This window comes from Coffea eugenioides, chromosome 5 (genome assembly GCF_003713205.1).
Source record: "Coffea eugenioides isolate CCC68of chromosome 5, Ceug_1.0, whole genome shotgun sequence".
In the NCBI taxonomy this organism is placed as follows: domain Eukaryota; kingdom Viridiplantae; phylum Streptophyta; class Magnoliopsida; order Gentianales; family Rubiaceae; genus Coffea; species Coffea eugenioides.
Window position 1 is genome coordinate 21,934,158 of NC_040039.1, and position 18,020 is coordinate 21,952,177.

Sequence of the window (18,020 nt, forward strand, 5' to 3'; positions counted from 1 at the left end):
TACCGTTTCGAAGCTGAGACCAAGATCTAAATTTCTTATGAAGGATTCGACACCCAGATCGAATGGGATCAATACGAAAAACCCACGGTCAGAAACTGAAATTCAAAACGTACACAAACGAACGTCTAAAACAGGCCTGATGGTTTTGTCCATAACTCAGGATACACTAATCCGTTTGACCTGAAATTTTACAAGTAGATTCAGGACCTAAGAGGCTACAATGTTTAAGAAGGCCACTCAATCCCGTTTCGAGTGTAACTAGGTCAGAAATGCAAGATACTACACCAGCATCGGAAAAACAGATTCACAAAATGTATTCTAGCACAAACATCATAAAACAGGCTACCTAAGTCCAAATTCCGAGATTCCAAAGCCATATGAAAGCTAAGATTTAAGGCTACATTTCATCAGAAGACCATAACAACCAATTCAGAAGCAATCCCAACCAAAACAACCAATTACAATCGCAGTTCTTACATTCGGCCAAAACCAGAACAGCAAGGGTAAATTCGACTTTTCTCACTCTACGCTACTCCGATTGACCTGAAATTTTACAGGAACCTATAAAATGTCATTACCTAAAACTTTAATGTTTTAAGCCAAGGCCAATTCGGCCTCTATCTATGACCAAAATTTTCGGACAGAATGAAGAACCAAGAACCCTAATTTTTCCAGATTTCTTCCAAACAGAAATTACTTGAAATCTTCCACTTTTTCCACCCTCTAGAATCATTATATACCATTTCCAATCATCATAAACAACCACACCATCATAATCCAATTAAACCAGAAAAATCATCATAAAATAGAAAACTTCACCAAATCACTCCAAACCAAGATAAAAACCAGAAATTTCAGCACTTGAATCACCAATAAGCATAACATAAGCATCATTAGGTGTAGTAGGGTGGTTCAAGCCTCACTTACCAAGAAACAAGAGAGAGGAAGATGTTGGTCACCTTAGCTCTTCCAAAAAGCTTCACTAAACAACTTACTAACACTAATAGGAGAGGTTTTATGGAGTAAGTTCAAGATTAAACGGTTAAGTTGTTGATTTGGGCAAGATTAGAGCAAGGAATTGAGAGAGGTTTTTCTTCTTTTGCTTGGAGAGAGAGTCGGCCAAGAGGGAGAAAAGAATGAGGAATTTTTGGTTATTTTTGGTGATTTATTTGGTCAAAATAGAAAAAGGTGAATAGTGGTCTTATGGTAAGATTAAATCTTATGGTGACACTTGTCACCTTTTATTAAATATCTACCTAACTTTTCTCTCTCATATCAATCCAAATTGCAACCTCTACTTATCTCTTAACACCCGGTAAATTTTACACAGTATCCGGAATTTAACCTAATTGGCCGAATTTTTCCGAACTTTTCGCACTAGTGGGTCCCACGTCCGATATACGTTCTAAATTTCTCAAAAACTAACTAATACTAAAAAAAACATCTAAAAACTCTATTTACTCAATAAAATTATCTGGGGAATTTTCTAATAAAGAAAATGTAGAAAAAACGGGTTTTCAATATTAACCGGAACTTAGGGTTTAAATCTTAATCCCTACTTAGGGTTTTCGAAATACTCCCAAAACCAAACGTTACCGCCCAATTAATGAATATATCAATGTAGAATGAGCTGGGGCCTCACAATCTCCCCCACTTAGGACAATTTCGTCCTCGAAATTGCAATCAACGAGCTAAGGGTTGGAAAACTCGAAATAATCAAAAGATCAAAAGGTGTACATATATATACAAGTCACGCCAAAATGTACGCAATATAATGCACCATATACACCAAGAGACATTTCAAGTTAGACAAAGTCAAGTGCAGCAAGTACTATAGATGCAGGTATTAACATACCACAAGTAAATGACATGTAGGGACAATACAAGGGCAAATGAAAGAAACGCGACTTGTCGTCCCACACTCAGTGAAAACCACCCTCGTCCGGTTTCTTACTCCACTTCCCAAAGTGCCCGTTGATCTCTTGTACTCACTCTAGCCAGACAAAGCTTGTTCATGTTCCCCAAAATGCAAATCTCAAGTACTTAGCAGCGCCTCAACTCTGGAGTACTCAGGCACAAGAATCCGAAATAAGATAATTCACATCTCAAGCTGCAGTCCCAAGAGTAAACTATCTACAATCGAAATTCCTACCTGACGAACCTACCTATGGTCCTCAGATACCATGAGAAAGATTTAAGGCCTATAACATTTATGATCCATAACTTATGCTTGACCGAGCATCTAGTCCTTCATACTTATTCACCACTTCATCCAGGCTCACCCCGCGCAGAGACCACGCGAAGCAGCTATAGGTTTTATCCCTCAATTGCTTAACTTTCAAATAAAATCAAATCCCACAGTCCGGCATCCTAAACTTTCAGCCTAGGATACACTACAGAGATCTGAAGCCTAAGCTCTGATACCAACTGTGACAGCCCCACTTCTCCCAAGGGCGAACCCAAGGGTATCGGCGGGCCGCCTGCCTAGCTCGCGCCAGGACTCAAAACTTAAAACAATCAAAGCCAGAAAATTCAAAAGAGTACTATATACAACCCCAAAAGAGTTATAATTACATTCTCCAAAAGTATCGAGTCAGACCACCAAAACAAAAATAAACATCCTAACTGTTCAACTATTACAAGCCAATCTAACTATACTAGTATACGAGCCAAAAGTCCCCGCGTCGGCCCCTGCTAAGGAAAACAAAAGGAATGGGGTAAGCTATATGCTTAGTAAGTAAACAGGGGCGAAAGCGTAAATTCATGTAGCAACAATTACACAATAAGAGTAAAGCAAAAGCAGAAAAGAACAACATCATATAATAAGGATACGGGTGGCTCCAAAGCCAATTCATGTGCCATGCATGATCTCCTGCCGACACTCCGTCGACCGCAAATAATAGTCCGTAGAACTTCACTTGTACACCCACCGACACCTTATCACCCTCACTGGCCAGTCACCTCACAAACTTGCCCGGGCGAACGAAATCACAAACTTGAGCTTGAGTCACAAGCTCGGGTCACAAACTTGGTCACCTTCTCGGTGAACCGGATTCACAAAATTGGTTCATAACATGAACCTACAAACTTGGTGACCTCAGACTAAGTTGGACTGCCTTCGACCAAGCCCTAACCGGCTCGAATAGTCCAACCAGGTCAAGAGTTCGCCCCAAACTCACAAACTTCACAAAATTATTCAAAATCACAAACTTTGCAAACTTCACAAACTTTATTCGAAAGTCGCCCCGAGCCACAAGCTCAAGGGTTTTGGTTCCAAAAGGTTCATATACATATGCCAAGTACAATTATACATTCAAATTAGGGTTTAGGTCGAGTGCGATAAAGTACACCCTCGCCTAAGTGCCCTTTTCACATATCTCAAAGACATAGCAAAGAAAACACACCAAACTGGCCTGAATACTTACCCAAAATACAAAAGTAGTACTAAAGCAAAATCGCTTCGCGCGTGTTCGCTAGTAGTGGGCCCCACCGGCTCCGCCTAGCTCACCACTGTCTGAAATAGAAGATTGTGTCATAATATATCACAAACGGCCACTAACGTACTTAAAACAAGCAAAACGGCAAAATTGGCACGCGCCAGTGCGGAAACGGCAAACGGGACGGCCAGATCTGCCATCTCAAACCGTTTTGGTCAAAAGTTAGGCTAGGAGTGTCGGATCAAGGTGGGTGAGACACCGTTTCGAAGCTAAAAGGAAGAGCTACAACTTTAATTTAGGTATCTCAACCCAGATCTCAATAGGTATAGGTCAAAAATGCACGAAACAGTGCCAGCTGTTTCATTGCGGTTTACCAAACAGGCCCTGTTTGCAAGGCCGTAACTCACGGCTCAGAAATCGAAATCAAGAAATTACAGAGGCGTTAGAAAGCTGAAACATAAGGCTAAAACTTTGATGTTTTGGCCAAGATCTGAATCCACTCAGAATAGAACGAAAATCGAGTGCCAAAATACCCGTCAGAACTGTCCAGATACAAGGCAGTTCTGACGATCTATATTGTTTGGGTCATAACAGAAGCTACGGAACTCGGATTCCGATGTACTTTATACCGTTTCGAAGCTGAGACCAAGATCTAAATTTCTTATGAAGGAGTCGACACCCAGATCGAATGGGATCAATACGAAAAACCCACGGTCAGAAACTGAAATTCAAAACGTACACAAACGAACGTCTAAAACAGGCCTGATGGTTTTGTCCATAACTCAGGATACACTAATCCGTTTGACCTGAAATTTTACAAGTAGATTCAGGACCTAAGAGGCTACAATGTTTAAGAAGGCCACTCAATCCCGTTTCGAGTGTAACTAGGTCAAAAATGCAAGATACTACACCAGCATCGGAAAAACAGATTCACAAAATGTATTCTAGCACAAACATCATAAAACAGGCTACCTAAGTCCAAATTCCGAGATTCCAAAGCCATATGAAAGCTAAGATTTAAGGCTACATTTCATCAGAAGACCATAACAACCAATTCAGAAGCAATCCCAACCAAAACAACCAATTACAATCGCAGTTCTTACATTCGGCCAAAACCAGAACAGCAAGGGTAAATTCGACTTTTCTCACTCTACGCTACTCCGATTGACCTGAAATTTTACAGGAACCTATAAAATGTCATTACCTAAAACTTTAATGTTTTAAGCCAAGGCCAATTCGGCCTCTATCTATGACCAAAATTTTCGGACAGAATGAAGAACCAAGAACCCTAATTTTTCCAGATTTCTTCCAAACAGAAATTACTTGAAATCTTCCACTTTTTCCACCCTCTAGAATCATTATATACCATTTCCAATCATCATAAACAACCACACCATCATAATCCAATTAAACCAGAAAAATCATCATAAAATAGAAAACTTCACCAAATCACTCCAAACCAAGATAAAAACCAGAAATTTCAGCACTTGAATCACCAATAAGCATAACATAAGCATCATTAGGTGTAGTAGGGTGGTTCAAGCCTCACTTACCAAGAAACAAGAGAGAGGAAGATGTTGGTCACCTTAGCTCTTCCAAAAAGCTTCACTAAACAACTTACTAACACTAATAGGAGAGGTTTTATGGAGTAAGTTCAAGATTAAACGGTTAAGTTGTTGATTTGGGCAAGATTAGAGCAAGGAATTGAGAGAGGTTTTTCTTCTTTTGCTTGGAGAGAGAGTCGGCCAAGAGGGAGAAAAGAATGAGGAATTTTTGGTTATTTTTGGTGATTTATTTGGTCAAAATAGAAAAAGGTGAATAGTGGTCTTATGGTAAGATTAAATCTTATGGTGACACTTGTCACCTTTTATTAAATATCTACCTAACTTTTCTCTCTCATATCAATCCAAATTGCAACCTCTACTTATCTCTTAACACCCGGTAAATTTTACACAGTATCCGGAATTTAACCTAATTGGCCGAATTTTTCCGAACTTTTCGCACTAGTGGGTCCCACGTCCGATATACGTTCTAAATTTCTCAAAAACTAACTAATACTAAAAAAAACATCTAAAAACTCTATTTACTCAATAAAATTATCTGGGGAATTTTCTAATAAAGAAAATGTAGAAAAAACGGGTTTTCAATATTAACCGGAACTTAGGGTTTAAATCTTAATCCCTACTTAGGGTTTTCGAAATACTCCCAAAACCAAACGTTACCGCCCAATTAATGAATATATCAATGTAGAATGAGCTGGGGCCTCACAATCTCCCCCACTTAGGACAATTTCGTCCTCGAAATTGCAATCAACGAGCTAAGGGTTGGAAAACTCGAAATAATCAAAAGATCAAAAGGTGTACATATATATACAAGTCACGCCAAAATGTACGCAATATAATGCACCATATACACCAAGAGACATTTCAAGTTAGACAAAGTCAAGTGCAGCAAGTACTATAGATGCAGGTATTAACATACCACAAGTAAATGACATGTAGGGACAATACAAGGGCAAATGAAAGAAACGCGACTTGTCGTCCCACACTCAGTGAAAACCACCCTCGTCCGGTTTCTTACTCCACTTCCCAAAGTGCCCGTTGATCTCTTGTACTCACTCTAGCCAGACAAAGCTTGTTCATGTTCCCCAAAATGCAAATCTCAAGTACTTAGCAGCGCCTCAACTCTGGAGTACTCAGGCACAAGAATCCGAAATAAGATAATTCACATCTCAAGCTGCAGTCCCAAGAGTAAACTATCTACAATCGAAATTCCTACCTGACGAACCTACCTATGGTCCTCAGATACCATGAGAAAGATTTAAGGCCTATAACATTTATGATCCATAACTTATGCTTGACCGAGCATCTAGTCCTTCATACTTATTCACCACTTCATCCAGGCTCACCCCGCGCAGAGACCACGCGAAGCAGCTATAGGTTTTATCCCTCAATTGCTTAACTTTCAAATAAAATCAAATCCCACAGTCCGGCATCCTAAACTTTCAGCCTAGGATACACTACAGAGATCTGAAGCCTAAGCTCTGATACCAACTGTGACAGCCCCACTTCTCCCAAGGGCGAACCCAAGGGTATCGGCGGGCCGCCTGCCTAGCTCGCGCCAGGACTCAAAACTTAAAACAATCAAAGCCAGAAAATTCAAAAGAGTACTATATACAACCCCAAAAGAGTTATAATTACATTCTCCAAAAGTATCGAGTCAGACCACCAAAACAAAAATAAACATCCTAACTGTTCAACTATTACAAGCCAATCTAACTATACTAGTATACGAGCCAAAAGTCCCCGCGTCGGCCCCTGCTAAGGAAAACAAAAGGAATGGGGTAAGCTATATGCTTAGTAAGTAAACAGGGGCGAAAGCGTAAATTCATGTAGCAACAATTACACAGTAAGAGTAAAGCAAAAGCAGAAAAGAACAACATCATATAATAAGGATACGGGTGGCTCCAAAGCCAATTCATGTGCCATGCATGATCTCCTGCCGACACTCCGTCGACCGCAAATAATAGTCCGTAGAACTTCACTTGTACACCCACCGACACCTTATCACCCTCACTGGCCAGTCACCTCACAAACTTGCCCGGGCGAACGAAATCACAAACTTGAGCTTGAGTCACAAGCTCGGGTCACAAACTTGGTCACCTTCTCGGTGAACCGGATTCACAAAATTGGTTCATAACATGAACCTACAAACTTGGTGACCTCAGACTAAGTTGGACTGACTTCGACCAAGCCCTAACCGGCTCGAATAGTCCAACCAGGTCAAGAGTTCGCCCCAAACTCACAAACTTCACAAAATTATTCAAAATCACAAACTTTGCAAACTTCACAAACTTTATTCGAAAGTCGCCCCGAGCCACAAGCTCAAGGGTTTTGGTTCCAAAAGGTTCATATACATATGCCAAGTACAATTATACATTCAAATTAGGGTTTAGGTCGAGTGCGATAAAGTACACCCTCGCCTAAGTGCCCTTTTCACATATCTCAAAGACATAGCAAAGAAAACACACCAAACTGGCCTGAATACTTACCTAAAATACAAAAGTAGTACTAAAGCAAAATCGCTTCGCGCGTGTTCGCTAGTAGTGGGCCCCACCGGCTCCGCCTAGCTCACCACTGTCTGAAATAGAAGATTGTGTCATAATATATCACAAACGGCCACTAACGTACTTAAAACAAGCAAAACGGCAAAATTGGCACGCGCCAGTGCGGAAACGGCAAACGGGACGGCCAGATCTGCCATCTCAAACCGTTTTGGTCAAAAGTTAGGCTAGGAGTGTCGGATCAAGGTGGGTGAGACACCGTTTCGAAGCTAAAAGGAAGAGCTACAACTTTAATTTAGGTATCTCAACCCAGATCTCAATAGGTATAGGTCAAAAATGCACGAAACAGTGCCAGCTGTTTCATTGCGGTTTACCAAACAGGCCCTGTTTGCAAGGCCGTAACTCACGGCTCAGAAATCGAAATCAAGAAATTCCAGAGGCGTTAGAAAGCTGAAACATAAGGCTAAAACTTTGATGTTTTGGCCAAGATCTGAATCCACTCAGAATAGAACGAAAATCGAGTGCCAAAATACCCGTCAGAACTGTCCAGATACAAGGCAGTTCTGACGATCTATATTGTTTGGGTCATAACAGAAGCTACGGAACTCGGATTCCGATGTACTTTATACCGTTTCGAAGCTGAGACCAAGATCTAAATTTCTTATGAAGGAGTCGACACCCAGATCGAATGGGATCAATACGAAAAACCCACGGTCAGAAACTGAAATTCAAAACGTACACAAACGAACGTCTAAAACAGGCCTGATGGTTTTGTCCATAACTCAGGATACACTAATCCGTTTGACCTGAAATTTTACAAGTAGATTCAGGACCTAAGAGGCTACAATGTTTAAGAAGGCCACTCAATCCCGTTTCGAGTGTAACTAGGTCAAAAATGCAAGATACTACACCAGCATCGGAAAAACAGATTCACAAAATGTATTCTAGCACAAACATCATAAAACAGGCTACCTAAGTCCAAATTCCGAGATTCCAAAGCCATATGAAAGCTAAGATTTAAGGCTACATTTCATCAGAAGACCATAACAACCAATTCAGAAGCAATCCCAACCAAAACAACCAATTACAATCGCAGTTCTTACATTCGGCCAAAACCAGAACAGCAAGGGTAAATTCGACTTTTCTCACTCTACGCTACTCCGATTGACCTGAAATTTTACAGGAACCTATAAAATGTCATTACCTAAAACTTTAATGTTTTAAGCCAAGGCCAATTCGGCCTCTATCTATGACCAAAATTTTCGGACAGAATGAAGAACCAAGAACCCTAATTTTTCCAGATTTCTTCCAAACAGAAATTACTTGAAATCTTCCACTTTTTCCACCCTCTAGAATCATTATATACCATTTCCAATCATCATAAACAACCACACCATCATAATCCAATTAAACCAGAAAAATCATCATAAAATAGAAAACTTCACCAAATCACTCCAAACCAAGATAAAAACCAGAAATTTCAGCACTTGAATCACCAATAAGCATAACATAAGCATCATTAGGTGTAGTAGGGTGGTTCAAGCCTCACTTACCAAGAAACAAGAGAGAGGAAGATGTTGGTCACCTTAGCTCTTCCAAAAAGCTTCACTAAACAACTTACTAACACTAATAGGAGAGGTTTTATGGAGTAAGTTCAAGATTAAACGGTTAAGTTGTTGATTTGGGCAAGATTAGAGCAAGGAATTGAGAGAGGTTTTTCTTCTTTTGCTTGGAGAGAGAGTCGGCCAAGAGGGAGAAAAGAATGAGGAATTTTTGGTTATTTTTGGTGATTTATTTGGTCAAAATAGAAAAAGGTGAATAGTGGTCTTATGGTAAGATTAAATCTTATGGTGACACTTGTCACCTTTTATTAAATATCTACCTAACTTTTCTCTCTCATATCAATCCAAATTGCAACCTCTACTTATCTCTTAACACCCGGTAAATTTTACACAGTATCCGGAATTTAACCTAATTGGCCGAATTTTTCCGAACTTTTCGCACTAGTGGGTCCCACGTCCGATATACGTTCTAAATTTCTCAAAAACTAACTAATACTAAAAAAAACATCTAAAAACTCTATTTACTCAATAAAATTATCTGGGGAATTTTCTAATAAAGAAAATGTAGAAAAAACGAGTTTTCAATATTAACCGGAACTTAGGGTTTAAATCTTAATCCCTACTTAGGGTTTTCGAAATACTCCCAAAACCAAACGTTACCGCCCAATTAATGAATATATCAATGTAGAACGAGCTGGGGCCTCACAATCTCCCCCACTTAGGACAATTTCGTCCTCGAAATTGCAATCAACGAGCTAAGGGTTGGAAAACTCGAAATAATCAAAAGATCAAAAGGTGTACATATATATACAAGTCACGCCAAAATGTACGCAATATAATGCACCATATACACCAAGAGACATTTCAAGTTAGACAAAGTCAAGTGCAGCAAGTACTATAGATGCAGGTATTAACATACCACAAGTAAATGACATGTAGGGACAATACAAGGGCAAATGAAAGAAACGCGACTTGTCGTCCCACACTCAGTGAAAACCACCCTCGTCCGGTTTCTTACTCCACTTCCCAAAGTGCCCGTTGATCTCTTGTACTCACTCTAGCCAGACAAAGCTTGTTCATGTTCCCCAAAATGCAAATCTCAAGTACTTAGCAGCGCCTCAACTCTGGAGTACTCAGGCACAAGAATCCGAAATAAGATAATTCACATCTCAAGCTGCAGTCCCAAGAGTAAACTATCTACAATCGAAATTCCTACCTGACGAACCTACCTATGGTCCTCAGATACCATGAGAAAGATTTAAGGCCTATAACATTTATGATCCATAACTTATGCTTGACCGAGCATCTAGTCCTTCATACTTATTCACCACTTCATCCAGGCTCACCCCGCGCAGAGACCACGCGAAGCAGCTATAGGTTTTATCCCTCAATTGCTTAACTTTCAAATAAAATCAAATCCCACAGTCCGGCATCCTAAACTTTCAGCCTAGGATACACTACAGAGATCTGAAGCCTAAGCTCTGATACCAACTGTGACAGCCCCACTTCTCCCAAGGGCGAACCCAAGGGTATCGGCGGGCCGCCTGCCTAGCTCGCGCCAGGACTCAAAACTTAAAACAATCAAAGCCAGAAAATTCAAAAGAGTACTATATACAACCCCAAAAGAGTTATAATTACATTCTCCAAAAGTATCGAGTCAGACCACCAAAACAAAAATAAACATCCTAACTGTTCAACTATTACAAGCCAATCTAACTATACTAGTATACGAGCCAAAAGTCCCCGCGTCGGCCCCTGCTAAGGAAAACAAAAGGAATGGGGTAAGCTATATGCTTAGTAAGTAAACAGGGGCGAAAGCGTAAATTCATGTAGCAACAATTACACAATAAGAGTAAAGCAAAAGCAGAAAAGAACAACATCATATAATAAGGATACGGGTGGCTCCAAAGCCAATTCATGTGCCATGCATGATCTCCTGCCGACACTCCGTCGACCGCAAATAATAGTCCGTAGAACTTCACTTGTACACCCACCGACACCTTATCACCCCCACTGGCCAGTCACCTCACAAACTTGCCCGGGCGAACGAAATCACAAACTTGAGCTTGAGTCACAAGCTCGGGTCACAAACTTGGTCACCTTCTCGGTGAACCGGATTCACAAAATTGGTTCATAACATGAACCTACAAACTTGGTGACCTCAGACTAAGTTAGACTGACTTCGACCAAGCCCTAACCGGCTCGAATAGTCCAACCAGGTCAAGAGTTCGCCCCAAACTCACAAACTTCACAAAATTATTCAAAATCACAAACTTTGCAAACTTCACAAACTTTATTCGAAAGTCGCCCCGAGCCACAAGCTCAAGGGTTTTGGTTCCAAAAGGTTCATATACATATGCCAAGTACAATTATACATTCAAATTAGGGTTTAGGTCGAGTGCGATAAAGTACACCCTCGCCTAAGTACCCTTTTCACATATCTCAAACACATAGCAAGAAACACACACCAAACTGGCCTGAATACTTACCCAAAATACAAAAGTAGTACTAAAGCAAAATCGCTTCGCGCGTGTTCGCTAGTAGTGGGCCCCACCGGCTCCGCCTAGCTCACCACTGTCTGAAATAGAAGATTGTGTCATAATATATCACAAACGGCCACTAACGTACTTAAAACAAGCAAAACGGCAAAATTGGCACGCGCCAGTGCGGAAACGGCAAACGGGACGGCCAGATCTGCCATCTCAAACCGTTTTGGTCAAAAGTTTGGCTAGGAGTGTCGGATCAAGGTGGGTGAGACACCGTTTCGAAGCTAAAAGGAAGAGCTACAACTTTAATTTAGGTATCTCAACCCAGATCTCAATAGGTATAGGTCAAAAATGCACGAAACAGTGCCAGCTGTTTCATTACGGTTTACCAAACAGGCCCTGTTTGCAAGGCCGTAACTCACGGCTCAGAAATCGAAATCAAGAAATTCCAGAGGCGTTAGAAAGCTGAAACATAAGGCTAAAACTTTGATGTTTTGGCCAAGATCTGAATCCACTCAGAATAGAACGAAAATCGAGTGCCAAAATACCCGTCAGAACTGTCCAGATACAAGGCAGTTCTGATGATCTATATTGTTTGGGTCATAACAGAAGCTACGGAACTCGGATTCCGACGTACTTTATACCGTTTCGAAGCTGAGACCAAGATCTAAATTTCTTATGAAGGAGTCGACACCCAGATCGAATGGGATCAATACGCAAAACCCACGGTCAGAAACTGAAATTCAAAACGTACACAAACGAACGTCTAAAACAGGCCTGATGGTTTTGTCCATAACTCAGGATACACTAATCCGTTTGACCTGAAATTTTACAAGTAGATTCAGGACCTAAGAGGCTACAATGTTGAAGAAGGCCACTCAATCCAGTTTCGAGTGTAACTAGGTCAAAAATGCAAGATACTACACCAGCATCGCAAAAACAGATTCACAAAATGTATTCTAGCACAAACATCATAAAACAGGCTACCTAAGTCCAAATTCCGAGATTCCAAAGCCATATGAAAGCTAGGATTTAAGGTTACATTTCATCAGAAGACCATAACAACCAATTCAGAAGCAATCCCAACCAAAACAACCAATTACAATCGCAGTTCTTACATTCGGCCAAAACCAGAACAGCAAGGGTAAATTCGACTTTTCTCACTCTACGCTACTCCGATTGACCTGAAATTTTACAGGAACCTATAAAATGTCATTACCTAAAACTTTAATGTTTTAAGCCAAGGCCAATTCGGCCTCTATCTATGACCAAAATTTTCGGACAGAATGAAGAACCAAGAACCCTAATTTTTCCAGATTTCTTCCAAACAGAAATTACTTGAAATCTTCCACTTTTTCCACCCTCTAGAATCATTATATACCATTTCCAATCATCATAAACAACCACACCATCATAATCCAATTAAACCAGAAAAATCATCATAAAATAGAAAACTTCACCAAATCACTCCAAACCAAGATAAAAACCAGAAATTTCAGCACTTGAATCACCAATAAGCATAACATAAGCATCATTAGGTGTAGTAGGGTGGTTCAAGCCTCACTTACCAAGAAACAAGAGAGAGGAAGATGTTGGTCACCTTAGCTCTTCCAAAAAGCTTCACTAAACAACTTACTAACACTAATAGGAGAGGTTTTATGGAGTAAGTTCAAGATTAAACGGTTAAGTTGTTGATTTGGGCAAGATTAGAGCAAGGAATTGAGAGAGGTTTTTCTTCTTTTGCTTGGAGAGAGAGTCGGCCAAGAGGGAGAAAAGAATGAGGAATTTTTGGTTATTTTTGGTGATTTATTTGGTCAAAATAGAAAAAGGTGAATAGTGGTCTTATGGTAAGATTAAATCTTATGGTGACACTTGTCACCTTTTATTAAATATCTACCTAACTTTTCTCTCTCATATCAATCCAAATTGCAACCTCTACTTATCTCTTAACACCCGGTAAATTTTACACAGTATCCGGAATTTAACCTAATTGGCCGAATTTTTCCGAACTTTTCGCACTAGTGGGTCCCACGTCCGATATACGTTCTAAATTTCTCAAAAACTAACTAATACTAAAAAAAACATCTAAAAACTCTATTTACTCAATAAAATTATCTGGGGAATTTTCTAATAAAGAAAATGTAGAAAAAACGGGTTTTCAATATTAACCGGAACTTAGGGTTTAAATCTTAATCCCTACTTAGGGTTTTCGAAATACTCCCAAAACCAAACGTTACCGCCCAATTAATGAATATATCAATGTAGAACGAGCTGGGGCCTCACAGGGCAGGACCTTGAAGGTTTGAAGGATGTTAATCAAGTTAACTACACATTGATCCAAGCCCACGAGGAGCCAAGTGATGGTTGTTAGTTTGGGTTCTAGCCCGCTAGTTAGTCTTTGTAGTTTTTCCAATTAAAGAGAGTCGGCCAACTGTTGGGCCTTTTTAGTCTTGAGCCGTCAAGTTATTATTTGGATTAGTTACTAGTTGCAGGGCTTGTTGAGTCATGGATTCGGCCCACCTTGTCCAAGGCCTGGCCGAACCTTTATTTCCTTTTTACTAGCATTAGGGTTTCATTAGTTTGCCTATATAAAGGCTTGTTTTGTAAGCATTAAGGGTAGACTCGATTGATTAATAAAATTGTCTTCTTTCGATTTTCTTCTTGTGAGAATTTTGTTCCTTTACTTGCTTTTGGTAAGGGTTCTTGAGCAATCTCGTGTTGTCCTTGATTGTTCATCCGACCTATCCACTTGAGTATTCACCTCGATTGGAGTCGTCGTTCTACCATCTTAAACCAACTCGTGTCCTCCGTGTTGATTTTAGGTCCCGCCATCCAAGGGTTGGACATCCTCGCTAGATCCTTGGGCAAACGTGCTACGTGTCTCGAAACAAGTTGATCGAGAACCGTATCAGTAGATATCAATTCGGGAGCAAAATTCGATAGTTTCGTGAACTGAGTCTCATACTCAGATACACTCAGAGTTCCTTGACGAAGCTTAATAAAATCATCCTCCCTCTTCTCCTGAACTATCGGTGGCAGATATTTCTCGTTAAACTCCCGCACGAAAGTTAACCAGGTCCAAGCAGTTCCTTCTCTCTCCCATTTAGCCCGAATCACGTTCCACCAGGCCCTAGCTGGTCCTTCAAACTGAAATACAGCGAAATGCACCTACCTATCCTCTGTAAAGTTTAAGGCAGCGAAAATATTGATCATCGACTCTAACCACCTCTCAGCTGCCTCAGGGTCTGGCCCTCCCAGAAACTTAGGAGGGGAAAACTTTTGGAATCTCTCCAGAGCCCGATCTTGCCCTATTTCAGGATCCCTGGGTTGATTAACAGGAGCTTGACCCTACCGCTCTACCATTCGAGCAAGGATATTGGTCATTTGCTGAATTGTCGTTGCTACCTGGTCCCCCCTTTCGCTTGGGGTCCAGGTTGCGGTTCAACTGTTTCACCTCTTTCCTCTCTCGGTTCTCGTACAGGTTCTTGTGCCTGTCTAGCCTCACGGCCACAGCTAGAACCACGTCCTCGAAGGACCGGGTGTAATCTAGGGTTTCGACTGGAGCAAGGCAATGATGTATGATGGATAAGGTTCATGAGCCGTGGTTGGTGAGTGATCCCTCAACTATTTCCCAAAAGTTACTTTTGAAATAATTCTTGCATTGGTTATATGATTGCATATCATTGTGTTTATGTGTGTGCCATGACATTTTGGCTCCGATGAGTTCTTGGGGAAATCAACCACTTTTGAGATTCCTACCCAACATACACTTCTAAAGTCCCCAACAATAGACATTTATTTCACACTTTACAGGCCAATCCCTACAGTCCGAGAACCCTCACCCGGCATGAGCTCGATAGGAGCTCTGATACCATCTGTGACAGCCCCACCTTCCCCTAAGGCGAACCAAAGGGTTCGGCGGACTGCCTGCCCAACTCTCGCCAGGACTCACTCACTCATAGCTCAAGAAAATTAACGTACATCCATAGAAAATAAATAACACACCCATTTCAACTTAATATATACATTGATGCTCAAATCCAGATACAAAGCTTCTACGTACCAAAATACTTCAAAGTGTTTACAATTCGAGTACAATTAACCCTAGTCGGGTATTTTCAGGGTCAAATATCGAAATCTCGGAGAGGACAGAAAACTGTCCGCAAAACAGGGTCTATGAATAGTCAAGGGTATTTCGATCAATTCACAAGCTACAGTACTCCGATCAATCTGAAATTTTGCAGGTAGGTAGTTAACACCCGATCCTTCGAATTGGAATACAGCAAAGTTTACTTGTCTTTGCTCCGTGTAGTTCAAGGCCGTGAAAATGTTAATCATTGCCTATAACCACTGTTCAGCTACATCTGGATCAGGTCCTCCAAGGAATTTAGGAGGTACAAAATTTTGAAAATGCTCCAGAGCCCTATCCTCTCCTATCTCGGGATTCTAGGGTTGATTCACTGGCATTTGGCCTTGCTAATCTACCAATCGCGCCAAAATATTTGTCATTTGCTGTATCACCCTCGCTACTTGGTCTCCGGCCTCAACCCTTGGTCCACGTTCTTGCCCAACTACTGTCTCTCTTTCTTTTCTTGGTTCTTGAGCTTGCCTAACCCCACGGCCACGACTAGCTCCACGTCCACGACTACGTCTCCCTTTCATACCTTTTTCTCTCTTTTTTTTCAAAAGGTGATTTAGTATGTGAGCAAAGTAAATCGACTAAAACGGTAAAATATAACACACCAAATTCACAAAGAGACATATCAAGTAGACAAAATCAAGTGCGACAAATATTATACATGAAAGGATGGACATACCACAAGCAATATACACATAGTAGCAGTAGAGAGGCAAAAAAAGAAGAAAACACAACATGCCGGCCCACACTCGGTTAAAGTATTCCCCGTCCGATCTCTCACTTCTCTTACTATCCGAACTAGACATCCGTTGACCCCTTGCACTTGCTTTCACCAAACAGTAGCCCATTCCTATTTCCCGAAATAAAGATCACAAGTTCTTAGTATCGCCCTCAACTCCCGTATACTCGGGTACAGGAATCCGAGATAATTCACCACTCGAGCTGCCCAGTTCCAAGAGTAAATTATCTACAATTAAGATTCCTACCTGACGTACATATCTATAGTCCTCAAGTACCATGAGAAAGATTTAAGACCTATAATGATTCATGATTCATAGCTTATGCTCAAAAGAGCACTTAGTCCTTCTTACTTATTCACGAAATCAGGACCATTACACCACTTGGCCCAAGCTCACTCCGTGCAGAGACCACGCGAAGCAGCTCTGATACCAACTGTGATGGCCCCACCTTCTCCTAAGGCGAACCAAAGGGTTCGGCGGACTGCCTGCCTAGCTCTCGCCGGGACTCACTCACTCACTACAGACAAAATAAGATAAAATCTCGAGGAAAAGTAAAACAAAACCAATTCCCAAACTTGAAACGCATACTTACATTCATTTCTTTCCCGAAATAAAATACAACCCAAATATAACAAGAGCTTTAAGTTCCATACTTCCAAACCCTATTCGAGCACTAAAGCGAGTACAAGTTGCAATAAAATTCAAAAGGACTAGACGATGTTATTCTATACAGGTCTCTCGCCCTTGCTCGCATCCCCTGTAAGGAAAACAAAACTAACGGAATGAGCTAAAAGTCCAGTGAGGTCTCATACGTATAATTAAAGCAATTACACAAGACATTAATCAGATAATAACAAGTCATTTAGAAAACATTCACCAGATAAAGCAATGATAACACATTCATTAAAAGGATACATGCTCACATGGAGCCCTTCGTTCTTTCATTCACCTTTCATTTCCTTATTCCTCCAATCATTTTAAAATGCATTTTGTAAGTGAAAATCCCTCCATTAATATTGTCACTTGTTCATTCATTTCTTTCTTCCCCCTTCTGGACATTGGCCAGACTCCACCCGACAACGTGGTAATACTCGAGTATACCAAACTTTCACCTAGGGTCACCAAATTGCCCGACCGAGCTCGCTTTTGGCTCGAGTCGACCGGCAACGAAGGGCAAGGGCCTAGTTCAGTCACAAGGCTTACATTCATGCACAACTAGCGTATAATCAAATCATCATTGAAAATTTCACATTTATTTAGGTTGCGTGCGATAAAGTACACACTCTCCTAGCAAAACTCAATTTCAGCAATCATTGAAAACATTTAGCAGTTAATCAACATCCACAATAAGTCACATAGTCAATGGAAACATAACGTACAAAGAAAACTCACCTATTTACGCAAAATAACGTCCAAGGTAACCCTTCGGGTAAAACCCTCAATCACCGATGAACCCTAATAGTAATCAAAAGAACACATTATTTTTCAACCATCAAAAACCTAAGTGATTCAAAGAGAATCCAAATACGTACTAGTGCAATATATAACTATAAGTTTTGGAATGAAAAGAGTATATTTAGATTAAAAGACATGA